The sequence below is a fragment of the Myotis lucifugus genome, unplaced genomic scaffold, assembly GCF_000147115.1.
Source record: "Myotis lucifugus unplaced genomic scaffold, Myoluc2.0 scaffold_21, whole genome shotgun sequence".
Lineage (NCBI taxonomy): Eukaryota > Metazoa > Chordata > Mammalia > Chiroptera > Vespertilionidae > Myotis > Myotis lucifugus.
This window is the reverse complement of record NW_005871069.1, coordinates 11,558,685-11,577,488: the sequence shown is the minus strand read 5'-3', so window position 1 is coordinate 11,577,488 and position 18,804 is coordinate 11,558,685.

Below are 18,804 nucleotides of genomic sequence, written 5' to 3'. Positions count from 1 at the left end.
TATTATTTCTTCTAATAGGTTTTCTAATCCTTGTTCCTCTTTCTGTTGTTCTGGCACCCCTATTATTCGTATGTTGTTTCATTTCATGTTGTCCCAAAGCTCCCTTAGACTCTCCTCCTGTCTTTTAATTTTTTTCTGAATTCTTTTTCTGTCATGTTGCATGCCTCTGTATCACTTAGCTGCTTTTCTGGCGAGTCCTCCTTTTCTTTCCTTTGGGGGTTTCTTTGTCTACCCATGTTTGATCTCACTGACATATCTAGTTGTTGAGTCGTTCAGTGGCTGCTCCCTGGGTGGCAGGGGCTCCTCAGGCTGTGGTTGCTCCCCAGGCAGTTGTGGTAGCAGCTGCTCCTCAGTTGGCAGCAGCTCCTCTGGTGGGTGCTGTTCACAGCTGTGGTGGCTCTTCTGGCTGGTGGGGGGAGGCTTCACGTACAGCTGCTGTTCCTCAGACAGTGGGTGTGGTGATCAGGAGGCTGCTGTTGCTTGGATCTGCTGCGTTGATTTAAAGGCACAAAATACAACACAACAAGGCACAACGTACCAGGCACTGAACACAAATGTATTCACGATATTAATAACCCCAAATAAAGGTGACCACCTGAGTTATGAGAGTTATGGGATAAGGAAGAAAGAAGAGGAAAAGATAAAAGAGAAAAAAGAAAAGAAAAAAATAAGAAATAAAAGGAGTGCAAAAATGAAATTGGGGAAAAAGGAGGGGAAAAAAAGAAAAAAAAAGAGCAAAAAGAGAGAATGAAGTAGAAGAGGAGAAGAGACTATTTATATGAGGAGAAAACTCTGATAGAACCGCCACTAATCCCAACAAATTCCAGCAACAGATCCCTGGAGATGAATGCAAACTACAAACAACCTATAATATCAAGTGAGGCAAGGGAAAACAGAAGCACAAAAATAACTGGGGGGTGGGGGGGAAACCAGCAGAAAAAGAAAAAGAAAAAGAAAAACAACCTCACAACCAATCCTAAAAAAAAACACACAAAAAAACAATATACTCAGCAATCAAGCAAACAGCAACAAAACAATAGAAAGATAAAAGAAAAAAATTTGGATAGTGAAGAAAGATAAGGGAGAGGTGTATAAGGATTTAGAGCAGTGGATTGGAAATAGGATATATAAGTAGGGTGAAATTTTGACAGGGGGTAAAAAGAAGGAATAGGGATAATCTAAAGCAGGAAAGGGGTAAGAGAAACAGGACAACAAAAGGGGAAAAGTGAGGAAGAGGGTTCTAGCATAGAGGTAAAATTGAGGTAGAGAAAAATGATGTTAAAGGAACGACTAAAATAGAAGGAGAACACTAATCCCAAAATAAAATAAAGAGAAAATAAAATGGCACTTTAAAAAAATGGTAAAATGGTAGCAGTAATAATACTGGTTAAAAATAAAAATGTAGTAATTAAAAGGGTAAAATCAGGTGATGGAAAAAGAAAAAAAATTGGTTTCTTTGTTAAAAGGTGAAAAAAGAATAAAAAAATAGATAAAAATTTGCAGTAGTGAAGGTCCTTCTGTTCTTCTACTCTTCAGTATGGCTCTCCTTAGTCCTTCCAGGTATTCAGGAGAGTGTTTAATTCCCCTGTGATACACTGTTCCTCCGTGTTGTAAACCACAGTCCTGATTTTAAAGCAGGCCATATTTGTGTCCCAGACTGCCTTAATTTGTGTTTACCTAAGAGTCAGTTTGTGGCTCAGCCTCTGGGTGGCAGTGTTTCTGGATTGGCCTCTGAGGCTATATGGCCTATCTGTCCAGTAGCTAAGGTTTGTTTTCTCTATTGCACTTAAAACTGGTTTGGGGAAGTCCACTGCCCAGAGCTGGTTCCTTAATTGTTACCCCGCTCTGTGTTGTTGCTGGGACCGAAAGTCTCTCTATAGGCCAGACCCTGTCAACTCCCAGGGACTAATCAGATTATTTTAATCCTTCATCTCATTCAGGGTGGGATCTAGGTGTGGCTGTGCTCCTTGCCTGGGGGCTGGAGGGAGGAATCCCACCCTCCAGAGAGAATGGCCGCCCTAGTCCTGGGCTCAGGGGTAACTCAGCACTCAATTTGCTGCCACCTCTCCTGGCCCCCCTTCTCTCCTCAGCCTCTCCCCAGATTCCACTCATCCGCACCTTCTCCCTCTCTTCAGCACACGTGAGTGTCTGTATCCGAAATGTCCTATGAACAGGGTTCAGTGAAAACAAACAAACAAACGCCGGCCGTGGAAACGGGGAAGGCTGAGTCTCCGTAAGCTCCTCTCTTACCGGCACTGCATGGTCTGGTCAGCTCTTCAGGCTGCCCCTTTTAGGCTCAGTCCTCCGTAATTACAGAACCCAGGTCTCAAATCCCCCGGCGCCAGCAATCCCGCTGATCTCCTTTCCCCAGTCAGGGGCTGTGCCTCAAGGCCTTTCAGTTCCCTCTGCCTGAAATGCTGTTGTCCTGTCTGGTATTATGATCCCTCCAACTTTGTTCTTCTTTCTCAGGATTGCTGTGGCTATTCGTTTTGTTGTTGTTGTTGTTGTTGTTTTGTCGTTTTTTAAATTCCAAATGAATTTTTGGAGAGTTTGTTCTAGATCTTTGAAATATGCTGTTGGTATTTTAATGGGGATTGCATTGAATCTGTAGATTGCTTTGGGTAGTATGAACATTTTAATGATATTGAGTCTACCAATCCATGAACATAGTATGTTCTTTCATTTGTTTATGTCTTACTATATCTCTTTTTTCAATGTCCTGTAGTTTTCTGAGTACAGGTTTTTTACCTCCTTAGTTAAGTTTATTCCTAGGTATCTTAATTTTTTTGTTGTTGCAATGGTAAATGGGATTGTTTTTTAGTTTCTCTTTCTGTGAGTTTATTATTGGTGTATAAAAAGGCCATAGATTTCTGGGTGTTGATTTTGTATCCTGCTACATTGCTGAATTCATTTATTAGGTCTAGTAGTTTTTTGATGGAATCTTTGGGTTTTTCTATGTACAGTATCATGGAATCTGCGAATAAGGACAGTTTTACTTCTTCCTTTCTAATTTGGATGCCTTTTATTTCTTCTTGTCTGATCGCTATGGCTGGCTGGCACTTCCAGTACTATATCGAACAGAAGTGGTGAAAGTGGGCATCCTTGTCTTGTTCCCATTCTAGGGGAAATGAGTTTAGTTTTTGCTCATTGAGTATTATGTTGGCTGTAGGTTTGTCATATAAGACTTTTATTATGCTGAGGTATGTATGATCCCTCTATTTCTACTGTGCTGAGAGTTTTTATCAAGAAAGAGTGTTGGGTTTTGTTAAATTATTTTTCTGCATCAATTGATCTGATTAAGTGATTTTTGTCTCTCTTTGTTTACGTGATGTATCACATTTATTGATTTGTGGATATTGTACCATCCTTGCATCCCCAGAATAAATCCCACTTGGTCATGTTGTATGATCTTTCTTATGTAATGCTGGATCGGATTTGCTAGAATTTTGTTGTGCATTTTAGTGTCTATGTTCATCAAGGATATTGGCTTGTAGTTCTCTTTTTTGTGGTGTCTTTGTCTGCTTTTGGGATTAGGGTAATGCTGGCTTCATAGAAAGAGCTTGGAAGTGTGTCTTCCTCTTGAATTTTTTGGAATAGTCTGAGGAGGATAGGTTTTTGTTCTTCTTTGAATGCTTGGTAGAACTCCCCTGTAAAGCCGTCCAGACCAGGGCTTTTGTTTCCTGGAAGATTTTTGATCACTGCTGCAATTTCTTCAGTGGTTATTGGCCTATTCAGTTTTCTTGATTCTTCCTGATTGAATTTAGGGAGCTTGTATTTTTTCTAAGAATATGTCCATTTCGTCTAGGTTGTCCATTTTGTTGGAATAGTGTTGTTTATAGTATTTTTTTTCATAATCCTTTGTATTTCTGTGGGATCTGTTGTTACTTCATCTCTTTCATTTCTGATTTTGTTTATTTGGGTTCTCTCTCTTTGCTTCTTGGTGAGCCTGACTAGAGGTTCATCATTCTTGTTTATCCTTTCAAAGAACCAGCTCTTGGTTTTGTTGATCTTTTGTATTGTATTTTGGTCTCTATATTGTTTATTTCCATTCTGATGTTTATTATTTCCTTCCTTCTGCTTACGCTGAGCTTTTTTTGTTCTCTTTCTAACTCTTTGAGTTGTAGGGTTAGATAATTTATTACCATTTTTTCTTTGTTTTTTTTTAACTTCTATATTTTTATTTAAAAACTTTCATTAATCTCAGTTTTAAGCAAAAGCATGTGTCTGTTCATTTGATATGCAGTACTTAAAGGAGCATCCTCTGACCTCAAATTTTGGTCAAATTTTTTATAAATATATGAAAAAATAAGCCCTAGCTGGTTTGTCTCAGTGGATAGACCATCAGCTTGTGGACTGAAGGATCCCAGGTTCGATTCCGGTCAAGGGTACATGCCCGGGTTTGGGCTCGATCCCCAGTAGGAGACGTGCAAGAGGCAGCCAACCAGTGATTCTCTCTCATCATTCATGTCTCCATCTCTTTCCCTCTCCCTTCTTCTCTGAAATCAACAAAGATATATTTTTTAAAAAGTTAAGTGTTCTATGCAAAGCCAAAGAAACTTAAAACAAAAAGGATATATTCACTATAGAAACTAAGTAACATCTTATTATTTAAAAGTATATGTTTATTGTAGATCATTTGAAAAACACAAAGCTAAAAAATTTTTCTAGAGCAACCCAGTTAATATCGCAGTATATTTTCTTACTAATTTTTTTTCTAATTTTAACTAATAGTACAAGAGCATTTTTCTGTGTCACTAAATATCCTAAATTATTACTTTGAAAAATGGTTGCATATATCACCAGCCCATAATAAATTTACTATAATAATATTTCAGTTTCTAATTATAACTATGTTACCAATTTTTTACTATGAATAATGAACTTATGCACACATTTTAATACATACCTGATTATTCCATTAAAGTAAATCCCTTTAAGTAGACTTGCTGGGTCAGAAGGCATAAACCTTTAAAGTTATTTTTTTTTTAAATATATTTTATTGATTTTTTGACAGAGAGGAAGGGAGATGGATAGAGAGTTAGAAACATCGATGAGAGAGAAACATCGATCAGCTGCTTCCTGCACATCTCCTACTGGGAATGTGCCCGCAACCAAGGTACATGCCCTTGACCGGAATCGAACCTGGGACACTTCAGTCCGCAAGCTGACGCTCTATCCACTGAGCCAAACCGGTTTTGGCGTAAAGTTATTTTTTTAAATTATTTTTATTGATTTCAGAGAGGAAGGGAGAGGGAGAGATAGAAACATCAATAATGAGAGAGAACCATCAATTGGCTGCCTCCTGCAGACCCCACATTGGGGATCGAGCCTGCAACCCGGGCATGTGCCCTTGACCAGAATCAAACCGGGGACCCTTCAGTCCACAGGCCACTGCTCTATCCACTGAGCCAAACCAGCCAGGGCTAAACTTATTTTTATACAAAGAATAACTGACCTATAAAACACTGTTCAACTATATGTCCCAATCAGCAGTAAGAGAGTTCCTGCTTTCCTGCACTCTCAATATGAGACATCATTATGAAAAAATTAGCCAACACAGACAGGCAATGAGTACTAAATCCTTTAAACTTATAGTTCTATGTTTATTAGTGAGTATAAAACTTTTTTGCATTTTTATTGGCCACTTGAACTTTTTGCCCACTTTTCTACTGAAATGTACATTGGTTTGTAAAAATTCTTTTTTAAATTAGGGATACTAACTCTAACTGCACTATCCAATAGAGTAGTCACTGTTCATTGAGCACTTGAAATGTGGCTACTCTGAACTAAGATGTGCAGTAAGTGTAAGATACACACTGGACCTCAACAATTTAGTACAAAAAAGATAATGTAGCCCTAGCTGGTTTGGTTCAGTTGATAGAGTGTCGGCCTGCGGACTGAAGGGTCTCCAGTTCAATTCCTGTCAAGGGCACATGCCTGGGCTGTGGGCTCGGTCCCCAGTAAGGGGTGTGCAGAAGGCGGCAAATCAATGATTCCCTCTCATCATTGATGTTTCTATCTCTCTCTTCCTCTCTGAAATCAATGAAAATATTTTTTAAAAAAGATAATGTAAAATATCTCAATAATTTTTATATTGATTACATGTTGAAATATTTTGAATATACTGGATAAAATAAAGTTAATTTCATCTCTTTATTTTTTTAAAATATGGCTATCAGATAACTGAAAATTACATACATGACACATATTTCTTTTGGACAGTACTGCTCTAGAATACTGTTTTCCTTTTCACCTTTAAATATTTTCCAGGTTAATTTGACAAACAGATATTTCTCACTTTAAGTATGCAAATGAAGCAATTGTTTCCCTCAAGGTTTCATCCTCTCCTTACTCTTCATACGTTTTTCCCAACCACATATTCTCCCACACAAGAATTTTATAAGCATAGACTAAACTTTATTTCTTGACAAAAAAGTATGTTTTTAGAATTTTTTCCCAAAAGTTCTTCAAATACTGTTTTCTTCTTACACTTAAACAGTACTCTTTTTCTAAATTATTTTTAAATTTTACCATAATTATGGTAGCCCTTTTAAAACAGTTTCAGTACTGAAACTAAATTTTCACAAACAAGGTTATTTTTAAAACCCACTAAGTGTTAAGTGTGAAAACACATTTTAATTTTGTAGTAATAAACATTCCAAAGAACTCTGCCAAATCATTCTGACTGGTGAGATAGGAAATTATTATTTACTAGAGGCCCAGTGCACAAAAATTTGTGCACTTGGCGGGGGGGGGGGTATCCCTCAGCCCCACTTGTGCCCTCTCACAGTCTGGGACCCCTCGGGAGATAACGACCTGCTGGCTTAGGCCCACTCCCAGGTGGCAGAAGGCAGGCCCAATCCCTAGGTGCCTGCCCCGCAGCCCCTGGTCGGGCTCAGAGCAAGGCCGATTGGGGAGTTGGGGCGCCACCCCCTGTCATGCACAGAGCAGGGCAGATCAGGAGGTTGCGATGCCACCCTCAGTCACGCTCAGGGTAGGGCCGATTGGGGGGTTGGGGCACCACCCCCTGTCACACTCAAGGCAGGGTTGATGGGGAGGTTGTGGCGCCAACCCCTGTCACGCACAGAGCAGGGCGGATCAGGGGGTTGTGGTGCCACCCGTGTCACATACAGAACTGGCCGATCAGTGGGTTGGGGCGCTGCCCCCTGTCACACACAGAGCAGGGCCCATCAGGGGGGTTGAGGCTCTGTACCCTGTCACAAACAGAGCAGGGCCGATCAGGGGGTTGGGGAGCTCCCGCCTGTCATGCACAGAGCAGGGCTGATCAGGGGGTTGGGGCACTCCCCCCTGTCACACTCAGGGCAGGGCTGATGGGGAGGTTGCAGCTCCACCCCGTCATACACAGAGCAGGGCCCATGGTGGGGTTGGGACGCCGCACCCTGTCACACACAGAGCAGGGCCGATCAGGGGGTTGGGGCGCCTTCCCCTTTCACGAGCAGAGCAGGGTGGATAGGGAGGTTGTGGCCCTGCCCCCTGTCACAAACAGAGCTGCAGGGCGATCAGGGGGTTTGGGCGCTGCCCCCTGTCACGCAGCTCCAGGGGCCAGGAGGCCTCGTGGCTCCGCTGATCCCAGTGCTGGGAGGCCTCGCGGCTCCGCTGATCCCAGTGCCAGGAGACCTCGCGGCTCCTCTGATCCCGGATTCGGGAGGCTTTGTGGCTCCGCTGATCCCAGGCCAGGAGGCCTCGTGGCTCCGCTGATCCCAGTGCTGGGAGGCCTTGCTGCTCTGCTGATCCTGGTGCTGGGAGGCCTCGCGGCTCCGCTGATCCCGGTACTGGGAGGCATATTACCCTTTTACTATATAGGATAGAGGCCTGGTGCACGGGTGGGGGCCGGCTGGTTTGCCCTGAAGGGTGTCCTGGATCAGGGTGGGGGTCCCACTTGGGTGCCTGGCCAGCCTGGGTGAGGGGATGATGGCTGTTTGCAGCTGGTCACAGCTCCTTCAGGGTGGGGGTCCCCACTGGGATGCCTGGCCAGTCTGGATGAGGGGATGATGGCTGTTTGCAGCTGGTCACAGCCCCTTCAGGGTGGGGGTCCCCACTGGGGGTGCTTGGCCAGCCTGGGTGAGGGGATGATGGCTGTTTGCAGCTGGTCACAGCCCCTTCAGGGTGGGGGTCCCCACTGGGATGCCTGGCCAGTCTGGATGAGGGGATGATGGCTGTTTGCAGCTGGTCACAGCCCCTTCAGGGTGGGGGTCCCCACTGGGGTGCCTGGCCAGTCTGGGTGAGGGGCTGAGGGCCGTTTTCAGGCTGGCGGGTGACTTAAGCTCCTCCCAACCTCTCCTTTTTTTCTTTTTTTTTTTTTTATTCTGGTATTTATTTACCTTCTATGGCTGTCACTGGAGCTGAGAGCCGGCTTTAGCTCAGACCTCGGCTGCTGAAAGCAGGTTTCTGCGCTTTGTTTACCTTCTGTATTTGAAACTTTGTTGCAACTCCAGCTCTGAGATCCCGGCTAACTGAAAGCAGGTTTCTGGGGTTTTGTTTAGCTTCTATATTTGTAACAATGTTTCTTAGAGAGCAGCTCAGAAGCCGGCAGCAGCAGGCGGGGAACATTGGCTTCCTCCGTCACTGGAGCAAGCAAGCCTCCTGTTTGCTTCAGTGCCTGGCTGCCGGCTGCCATCTTGGCTGGCAGTTAATTTGCATATCGCCCTGATTAGCCAATGGGAAGGGTAGCGAAGTTATGGCTAATTACCATGTTTCTCTTTTATTATATAGTATGGTTCCCAGATAATAAGAGAACATAATTTTTGACATGACAGTTACAGAGAATAGGATTACATATTACACTATTTCAACTCCTTTTAACCAATATTTAAAGGGCAGTTTCACCTAAATTCAACAGCCACTACAGCTAATTTAAATGCAAAGTACAGAAATTATGTGGTCAATAGAAGCAATGCTACAAAGTTTACTTGGGTATTTTTTGTTGTTGTTCATCCTCACCCGGGGATATTTTTCCATTAACTTTTATACAGTGGAAGGGAGAGGGAGAGGCAGAAAGAGAAACATCAATGTGAGAAAGACACATGGATTGGTTGCCTCCTGCAGGGGCCTGAGCTTGCAACTGAGGCATGTGCCCTTGACTGGAATCCAATCCGGGACACTTCAGTCTGCCGGCCGACACTCTGTCCACTGAGCCAAACCTGTTCGGGCTTATTTGGGTGTTTTAAAGTGAGTATAACCAAATGATTCATTCTGCTCATAAGAGAATCAGGTATATTGCCAATATAAAAAATCTCAACAATTATACTTTCCATCACCACCAAAAAGCCTCAAGAACATTTCTGAAAATTTAAGAGCCTGCTTTTACATTTATTGCAAATAAAAAATACAAATGTATTATTTGCACAGCATAGGCGTTACCAGAGCTTATGTTATACATTTGAATAACTTGACTACAACTTCTATTTTGCGAGGTCACAAACATCCTACAAGTGTTTCAAACATGAATTTTTGAAAAATGTTTCTGCAAATACTCTTTGCATCCTCAGGAATCTGGAGGATTAGATTAAGGGTGGGTTTGGTTCAGTCTCCTCCCTCATTGTTTCTATCTCAGTTTTCAAGTGCCATGCTATGGCTGGCCAATCTATGGCCAAAAGGGAGGTAAGGTAGGCCTGATTAAAACTTACAAGCTCAAAGCTATTTTGGAAACTATCGGACAATCTGAATTAGAAACGAATGATGAAGTAGAGGGATAAAAATAACAGCTCCGGTAGATACTTTTTCACCAAAAAGATTGTTCAAGGGAACTGAAGCGTTCGAGAAAATCGATTCGACTACAACGCAGGTGAGTCGGTGAGCTCGAAAGCCCTGGAACTCTGAGGAGTCAGTCACTTCCCACTAGGTGCCTGGGGGGTGCGAGGAGAGGGATCACTGCCGACACAGCTATGTGCACTCAATGCTTTATTAGCTACAAAGTGGACGGCTCAAGGTGGCGACCCTGTCCGCAAGCTGCTGCGAGCCCTGACCTGTGCTAGGACCTTAGGCGACACCAGGGTCACCAAGGCCGGTCAGGAGCCCCCCTGGCAGGCGGGCCCAACTGCAAAGGCGGAGACCTGAAAGGCTTGGGGCTGGGGGAGGGCTCGCGGGCGCGCTGCCTAGGAGAGGCGCCCAGCGCCCAGTGGTCTGCTCCAGCCCGGCTTCCACGGAACCGGCGGCCCTCGGGGCGCGACACTCACCCTGGAGCTCGCTGGAGCCGCGGGCCGCCGCCCCGCAGCGCAGACGGAGCCGGCACAGGGAGACCCAGCCCCTTCTGTGGGCCGCCGAGCCCGGCAACATCCTGGCGGGGCAGAGGCCCCTACTCGGACTGCGTCTCCTGCTGCCGCACCACCACCAGCACCAGCGGACTCCATACACTGGGTACCAGCCTTTTCTTGTTTTTTTTTTTGAGGAAGGCCTGTAGAGCTATGAACTTCCCTCTCAAGACTGCTTTCCAATGTCCCATAGATTTTGGATTTTTGTGTTTTCATTGTCATTTATTGACATGATGCTTTTTATTTCTTCTTTGGTCTCTTTGGTAACCCAATCATTGTTTAGTAGCATGCTATTTAGTCTCCACGTGTTTGATTTTTTTATTGTTTTTATTGTAGGTGATTTCTAATTTTATGCCATTGTGATCTGAGAAGATGCCTGATGTGATTTCTATCATTTTGAATTGGCAGAGACTTTATGTATGTCCCAATATGTGGTCTATTTTTGAAAATGACCCATGTGCACTTGAGAAGAATGTGTATTTCGTGGCTTTGGTTGAAATGATCTGGAGATTTCAATTAATTCCATTTGATCTAGTGATTCATTTATGATTCATGTTTCTTTGCTGATTTTTTGTTTAAATAATTTGTCCAGTGGTGTTAGTGGGGTATTAAAGTCCCCTACTATGACTGTATTGCTGTCAATCTCTCCCTTGATATCCTCCAGAAGTTTTTTTATGTATTTGGGTGCTCCTGTATTGGGTGCATATATGTTTTCTAGAGTTATATCTTCTTGTTGAATTGCTCCCTTTAGTTTTTTGAAGTGGCCTTCCTTATCTCTTGTTATGGCCTTCACTTTGAGGTCTAATTTGTCAGATATAAGTATTGCTATCCCAGCTTTATTTTTTCATTTCCTTTTGCCTGAAAAACCTTTTCCATCCCTTCACCATCAGTCCGTGTGAGTCCTTTGTTCTGAGGTGGGTCTCCTGTAGACCACAGATACATGGGTCATGTTTTCTTATCCATTCAGCTACCTTATGTTTTTTGATTGGGGCATTTAATGCATTTACATTTAGAGTTATTATAGATAGTTACTTGTTTGTTGCCATTTTTATTCTTTATGTCTGTGTTTCTTCTTCCCTTCCTATTTCTCCTTTTTACAGCAGACCCTTTAGCATTTTTTGCATTGATGATTTGGTGGTAATAAACTCCCTTAGTCCTATTTTGTCTGTGAAGCTCCTGATTTCACCCTCAATTTTGATTGACAGCCTTGCTGGGTACAATATTCTTGGATTCAGACCCTTGCTTTGCATGACTTTGTATATTTCATTACATTCCCTTCTGGCCTGATGTTTTTCTGTTGAGAAATCAGGTGATAGTCTGATTGGAGATCCCTTGTAGGTAACTTTCTATCTCTCTCTGGCAGCCTTTAAGATTCTCACTTTGTTGTTGGTGTTTGCCATTTTAATTATAATGTGTCTTGGTGTTGTTCTTTTTGGCTTCATCCTGTTTGGGACTCTGTGAGCTTCTTGGACTTGTGTGACGTTTTTCTTTACAATATCAGGGAAGTTTTCTGTCATTTCTTCAAACAGGTTTTCTATTCCTTGCTTAGTTTCCTCTCCTTCTGGCATCCCTATTATGCAGATGTTGTTTCATTTTGTGTTGTCTCATAGTTCCCTTAGGCTCTCCTCCTGTTTTTTAAGGTTTTTTTTTTTTTCTGGTTGTTGCTCTGGTTGGGTATTTTTTCCTACCTTGTCTTCTAGCTCACTGATGTGGTCCTCCACTTCTTCTAGTCTTCTGTTTATGCTTTCTATTGTGTTCTTTATTGCAGCAATGTCATTCTTTATTTCTTCTTGGTTCTTCATTTCCTCTTGGTTCTTACACATATTGTTGAATTTGTCTTCCATTCTTTTCAGCATTCTTATGACCATTGCTCTGAATTCTTTCTCTGACAAATTGCTTGCCTCCATTTCCTTTAGTTCCTTTTCTGGTGATTCCTCCTTTTCTTTTTTATGGGGGCTGTTTTTTTGTTTCCCCATGTTCGCTCCTGTCAGGGTGTCTGGTTATGTAGTTCTCTCTCTCCTGCATTGACTTAAAGGCACAAAATACAGCACAACAAGACACAACACACAGGGCACAAAACACAAATGTATTCATGATACCAATAACCCCAAATAAAGGTGACCACCAGAGAAAATAGAATTGGGGGAGAGAAAAGAGTACAAAAATGATATTGAGAAAAGGAAAATATGTAAGAGAGAAAAGAGAGAGAAGAAAAAAGGAGGGGGAAATATATGTATATGGGGAGAAAACTCCAAAAAAACAACAACTAATCCAAAAAATGCAAACAACAAATACCCAAACAACAAACATCCAGATGAATATGAAGAGGCAGAGCTTATTTCTAGAAGGTACGGTGAAGAAATTGAATGAATGGCGAAATGGCCATGATTCAGTATAGGGGAGGTAGAAAGAGAACGAGTGTATAAGAAGAAAAGTAAAACACAAAATACAAAAAAAGAGAAACACAAAATATAAAAATACAAGTAAATTTTTTCCCTTTATAAATTTTTTCCCTTTCTTTATTCTATCTGGTATTCCTCTATTTTTGGAAAAGGAGAATAGAGAATAGATATGCTTGAGTTGGTGATTGAAACTAATTAAGCTATTAGTAGAAGAAGAGAACAAGCGAGGAGAGGAAAAACAGAAGCAAAACAAAACAAAACAAAACAAAACAAAACAGAAAAAAAGCAAACTGTGAAGAAAAAGAAGAGAGCAGTGTGTATGGACTTGGAGCAGGGGAAGGAAATTAGATATATGAATAAGATAAATTTTTAAGAGGATGTCAAAAGAAAGGATAGAGAAAAACTAAAGCAGGAACAGGGTCAGAGAAACAGGACCAAAAGGGGAAAAGTGAGGAAGAGAGTGTTGGCATAAAGGAAAAATTGAGATAGAGTAAAATAATGCTAAAATAAAAATAGAATGTAGGCCACTTATCCAAAAATAAAATAAAATAAAGAAAAAAATTAAATAAAATAAAACTTTTAAAAAAGGTAAAATAATAGTAATAATAATAAAATTAAAAATAAAAATTTATACTAATAAAAGGGTAATATGCTAATTAGACTGGATAGACCAAACATCTTCAGGACGTCATTCCTGACGTCCTTCCTGACAAAGCTGGGGGCATGGCCAGCCTGTAAACTGCCTGAGGCTCCTCTCTCAGATTGGTCCCACCCCCCAGCTGGGACCCCCACCCTGATCAGCAGCGTGGTTGGCCTGCAAATCCCATTGCCCCTCGCCTAGGATGGCCCCGCCCTCCAGTGGAGACCCCCCCACCATAATCCTGGGCCCCCTTCAGGGAAGGCCAGCCCGCCCCTACCCATGCATCAGGCCTTTATCCTATATAATAAAAGGGTAATATGCAAATTGACCCTAACAGCAGAACAACCATAACTATCACTGGACCAGTCACTATGAGGCACACTGACCACGTCTTGGTTCCTTTCCCTGGCTGGCAGGCTCCAATTGCCTGATGGCCACCTGTAGCAGAGGTGGGGCTGGCAAGCTGGCAGGAACAGCCAACCTCTCAGTCCCTTCCCCCAGCCCTGCCACCCAGCTCTGTTTGCAGCCGGTCAGGCACCGATCACCCAATGGCGAATGGGGAACCAGAGCTGGGTGGCAGGGCCGGCTGCAAAGCAGCTGGGGAAGATGGCCCTGATTGCAGGCCAGGCCTAGAGACCATACCCATGCACAAATTTTGTGTGCTGGGCCTCTAGTATAATAATAAAAAAAGTAAAATAAAGTGAGAAAAAAATTTAGTTCCTTAAGTAAAAGATAAAAAATAAAAAAGTGAAGTAGTGAAGGTCGTTCACTTCAATGGGGCTTCAATGACTCATGGGGGTCTGGTTTAAGACCCCTCTCTACTGTTCTGCCTGGAACATCTGTTTCCTGTCAGGTAGTCAGCACAGTGTTGAAGTTCCCTGTGATCCACTGCTCCTCTGTGTCATAAGCCACAACATTGTTTTCAAGCAAGTAGGAATCACTCTGCTCACTTTGTTTCTCTACTTGCCTTCAGTTGTATTTACACAAGAGTAAGTTTCTGACACAACCTCTGGGTGGCATTGTTTCTGGTTTAGTTTCTGGGACCATATGGCCCCTCAACCCAGTGTTTAGACTCTTCTTTCCCTGCTGCACTTAATACTGGGTTGAAGGGACGGACTGACCCAGAGCTGGTTTCCTGCTTGTCTCTCCTTATTCTGATCCCCAGTTTCCACAAAAACAACTTTCCCCTGCAGTCTCGGTGAGTGTTTTTAATTGGAAGATCCTATGTACTGGGCTTAGCAAGCAAAAGCAAGGAAGTAAAAAAAGGCAAAGGAACTGTGCCGACCCACGTATTTCTCCCCCTGGCACTGCGAATCCGAGATAGAACTTCAGGCTGCCTTTCTGGGCACATTCTTCCATGGCTGTGGGCTTAGATGTAGAGCCCGCCTCTGCCAGCAGCCCTGTGGACCCCCTTCCACATTTCAGAGCTACACAGATGCAAGGGCTGCAGATTTGGTGGAGCACGGTCTCCCTCTGAAACTCTAGTCTGTGCTGCGTGCATTTCTTTCTCCAGCCTAAATCCCAAAGCTCACTTCTCTCCGGGCGATCTCTGACCTTTCCATCCATGGATTGCCTCACCACCTGTGTTTAATTTACCAATTCTGGGTGGGTGTTCTTTGATTCAGCTATTCCTTCTATCTGTTTTGTGAGAAGGCGCAGGACCCGTCTGCATATTTGGCTTCCACTTTGTCTCCCACTGGACAAACTTTTTCTACACCTGTGGCCAGGGAGTCTGGGAGTCTTGGTGTTCATGGGTTTGCAGCTGAGGCAGCTGGTCCCTCAGCATTGTGGCTGTAGGGTCCCAGGAGGTATCTGATGTCTCCCCGGTTGAAGGTAAGGCTGGGCTTCTGATTACAGCTGCTCTCCCCTTCAAGATGGTCTGTTCTCTGCGGCACAGCTGGCCTCTCTGGGAGAGATTTCACAGGGGAGCCTGGTCTGCCAGTCCCCAACAGTCCTGTGGAATATAACTGTCCCTCACTAACAAATACAGACACTCCCCGCATGCCCACACACTCTCCTTTCACTCTCCCACTCACACAGTATCTTGTAGCTTGCCATCCTACCGGCCACCATCTTGGATCCTCCCCTTTTATTTTATAACTAGAGGCCCTGTGCACGAAAATTCGTGCAATCAGGGTGGGGGGGGGGTCCCTCAGACTGGCCTGCACCCTCTCACAGTCCAGAACTCCTCGGGGGATGTTCACCTGCTGGCTTAGGCCCACTACCTGGGGTATAGGGCCTAAGCTGGCAGTCAGACATCCCTCTGGAAGCCTGGGAACCCTCAGGGAATAGCCATCAATTTGACATCCTTAGCACTTCTGAGGAGATGGGGAGTCTCCCACCACTGTGCTTGCAGCCCTCAGCCCAGATGAGCACAGCAGCTCCCCCGTGGGAGAACACTGACCATGAGGGGGCAGCTCCTGCATTGAGCATCTACCCCCTGGTGGTCAGTGTGCATCATAGTGACTGATAATTCCTGGTTGTTCTGCCGTTAGGGTCAATTAGCCTATTACCTTCTATTATATAGGACTAGAGGCCCAGTGCATGAAACTTGTGCACAGGTATGGTCCCTAGGCCTGGCCTGCAGTCAGGGCCATCTTCCCCAGTTGCCCTGCTCCCCGCCACCACCCACCCCTGGTTTCCTGTTCGCCAATGGGTGATCGGTACCTGACGGCTGGGGGAAGGGACCAAGAGTTAGGCTGTTTCCACTTGCTCACCGGCCCCTCTTTCACCGTGGGTGGCCATCAGGCGATTGGAGCCTGCCAGCCAGGGAAAGGGACCAAGAGGTGGTCAGTGTGCCTCAATGACTGGTCCAGTGGTCATTCTGGTCATTCTGCCATTAGGGTCAATTTGCATATTACCCTTTTTTATATAGAACTAGATGCCCAGTGCACAAAAATTTGTGCACTCGGGGTGATCCCTCAGCCTGGCCTATGCCCTCTTGCAGTCTGGGACCCCTCAGAGGATGTCCACCTGCTGGCTTAGGCCCACTCCCTGGGGGGATCGGGCCCAAGCTGGCAGTCAGACATTCCTCTGGCAGCCAGGCAGCCCTTGGGGGATGTCCACTTGCCAGCGGGGAGCAGGCCTAAGCTGCAGTCGGACATCCTTAGCACTGCTGAGGAGGTGGAAGAGGCTCCCACCACCACCGCTGTACTGGTAGCCGTCAGCCTGGCTTGTGGCTGAGCAGAGCTCCCCCTGTGGGAGCTCACTGACCACCAGGGGGCAGCTCCTGCATTGAGCGTCTGCCCCCTGGTAGTCAGTGTCATAGTGACCAGTCATTCCCAGTCGTTCTGCTGTTAGGGTCAGTTTGCATACTACCCTCTTATTATATAGGATAGAGGCCTGGTGCATGAGTGGGGGCTGGCTGATTTGCCCTGAGGGTGTCCCGGAGAAGGGTGGGGTCCTGCTGGGGTGCCTGGCCAGCCTGGGTGAGGGGCTGATGGGTGTTTGCAGGCTGATCACACCCCCTTCAGGGTGGGGGTCCCCACTGGGGTGCTTGGCCAGCCTGGGTGAGGGGCTGATGGCTGTTTGCAGCTGGTCACACCCCCTTCAGGGAGGGGGTCCCCACTGGGGTGCCTGGCCAGCCTGGGTGAGGGGCTGATGGCTGTTTGCAGCTGGTCACACCCCCTTCAGGGAGGGGGTCCCCACTGGGGTGCCTGGCCAGCCTGGGTGAGGGGCTGATGGCTGTTTGCAGGCTGGTCAAGCCCCTCCCCCAGTGGGGACCCCCACCCCATAGAGGTTTGGCCAGTCTGGGTAAGGGGCTGATGGCTTTTTTCAGGCTGATCACACCCCCTTCAGGGTGGGGGGTCCCCACTGTGGTGCCTGGCCAGTCTGGGTGAGGGGTTGATGGCTGTTTGCAGGCTGGTCAAGCCCCCCCCTCCAGTGGGGACCCTCACCTCATGGAGGTTTGGCCAACCTGGGTGAGGGGATGATGGCTGTTTTCAGGCTGGCCACACCCCTTTAGGGAGGGGGGTTCCCACTGGGGTGTCTAGCCAGTCTGGGTGAGGGGCTGAGGGCCGTTTTCAAGCTGGCCAAGCCCCCCAGCGACAGAAGCTTTCAGCCTCTCCTTTTTTTCTTTTTTGTTTATTCTGGGGTTTATTTACCTTCTATAATTGAAATTTTGTAGCTTTGAGAGGAGCTTAGAGCCAGCCAGGGCAGGCAGAAGGGAAGCCTCCTGCTTGCTCCAGCTCCATGGCCACGGCCCGTCTGAAAGCAGGTATCTCGGGTTATTTACCTTCTATAATTGAAACTTTGTTGCTTTGAGTGGATCTCAGAGCCGCTGCGGCAGGCAGGGAAGCTTGGCTTCCTCCACCATTGGAGCAACCAAGCCTCCTGCTTGCTCCAGTTCCATAGCTGCCGGCCGCCATCTTGGTTGGGTTAATTTGCATATAGTTGCTCTGATTGGCTGGTGGGCGTGGCTTAAGATGTAGCGAAGGTATGGTCAGTTTGCATGTTTGTCTTTTATTAGTGTAGATAGAGGTCTGGTGTACGGGTGGGGGCCGGCTGGCCTGCCCTGAAGGGGGCCCCGGATCATGGGGAGGGGGTCCGCGCTGGGGGGTGGGGCCAGAAAGGGTGAGGGGCTGTGGGGTTTGCAGGCCGGCCCTGTCCTCAATCAGGGTGGGGTTCCCCACTGGGGGGGTGGGCCGGCCTGGGTGAGGGGCTGCTGGGGGTTTGCAGGCCGGCCATGCCCTGATCGGGGTAGGGTTCCCTGTTGGGGGGTGGGCAGGCCTTGGTGAGGGGCCACTGGGGATTTGCAGGCCAGTCATGGCCTGATCAGGGTGGGGGTCCTCGCTGGGGCATGGGGCCTCCCTGGTGAGGTGCCTCGGGCAGTTTACAGGCCATCCTGACTCCCACTGGGTTGGGGGGTCCCTGCTGGGGGGGCAGCCTGGGCTTGGGGCCACCGAGGGTTTTCAGGTCAGCCATGACTCTGATCGGGGTGGGGTCCCTGCTGGGGGGGCGGGGCTGGCCTGGGTGAGGGGTTGCTGGGGGTTTGCAGGCAAGTCAGACCTCGATTGGGGTGGGGTCCCCGCCCCCTGCCCCCGCCCCCGCCGGCTTGGGTGAGGGCCTGCCAGGGGTTTGCAAGCCAGCCACACCCTGCCCCCAGCTTTGTCAGGAAGGACTTCTGGAATGACATCTGGAAGACATTTGGTCTATCTGGTCTAATTAGCATATTGCCCTTTTATTAATATAGATTGTATTGTTAAAGCAACAACATCTGAGGAGTTAGATCATAGATGATAAGAATAATAACGTGGATACTAGAAATAAAAGGGGGAGCACTTTGTAAAGTATATGATTGTCTAACCAGTATGCTATAGAATTAAAAACAACACAAAATAATATTGAAAGCAAACTGTAACTGAAAATTAACACGTTAAGTGTCATGTCAGTCACTGGTGACTGACACTATACTTTCCATCCCGACTGGTCAGTCACTGCTGCTGACCAGTGAAATTGGATATCAGTGAAATTGGATATCACGGGCTAAATG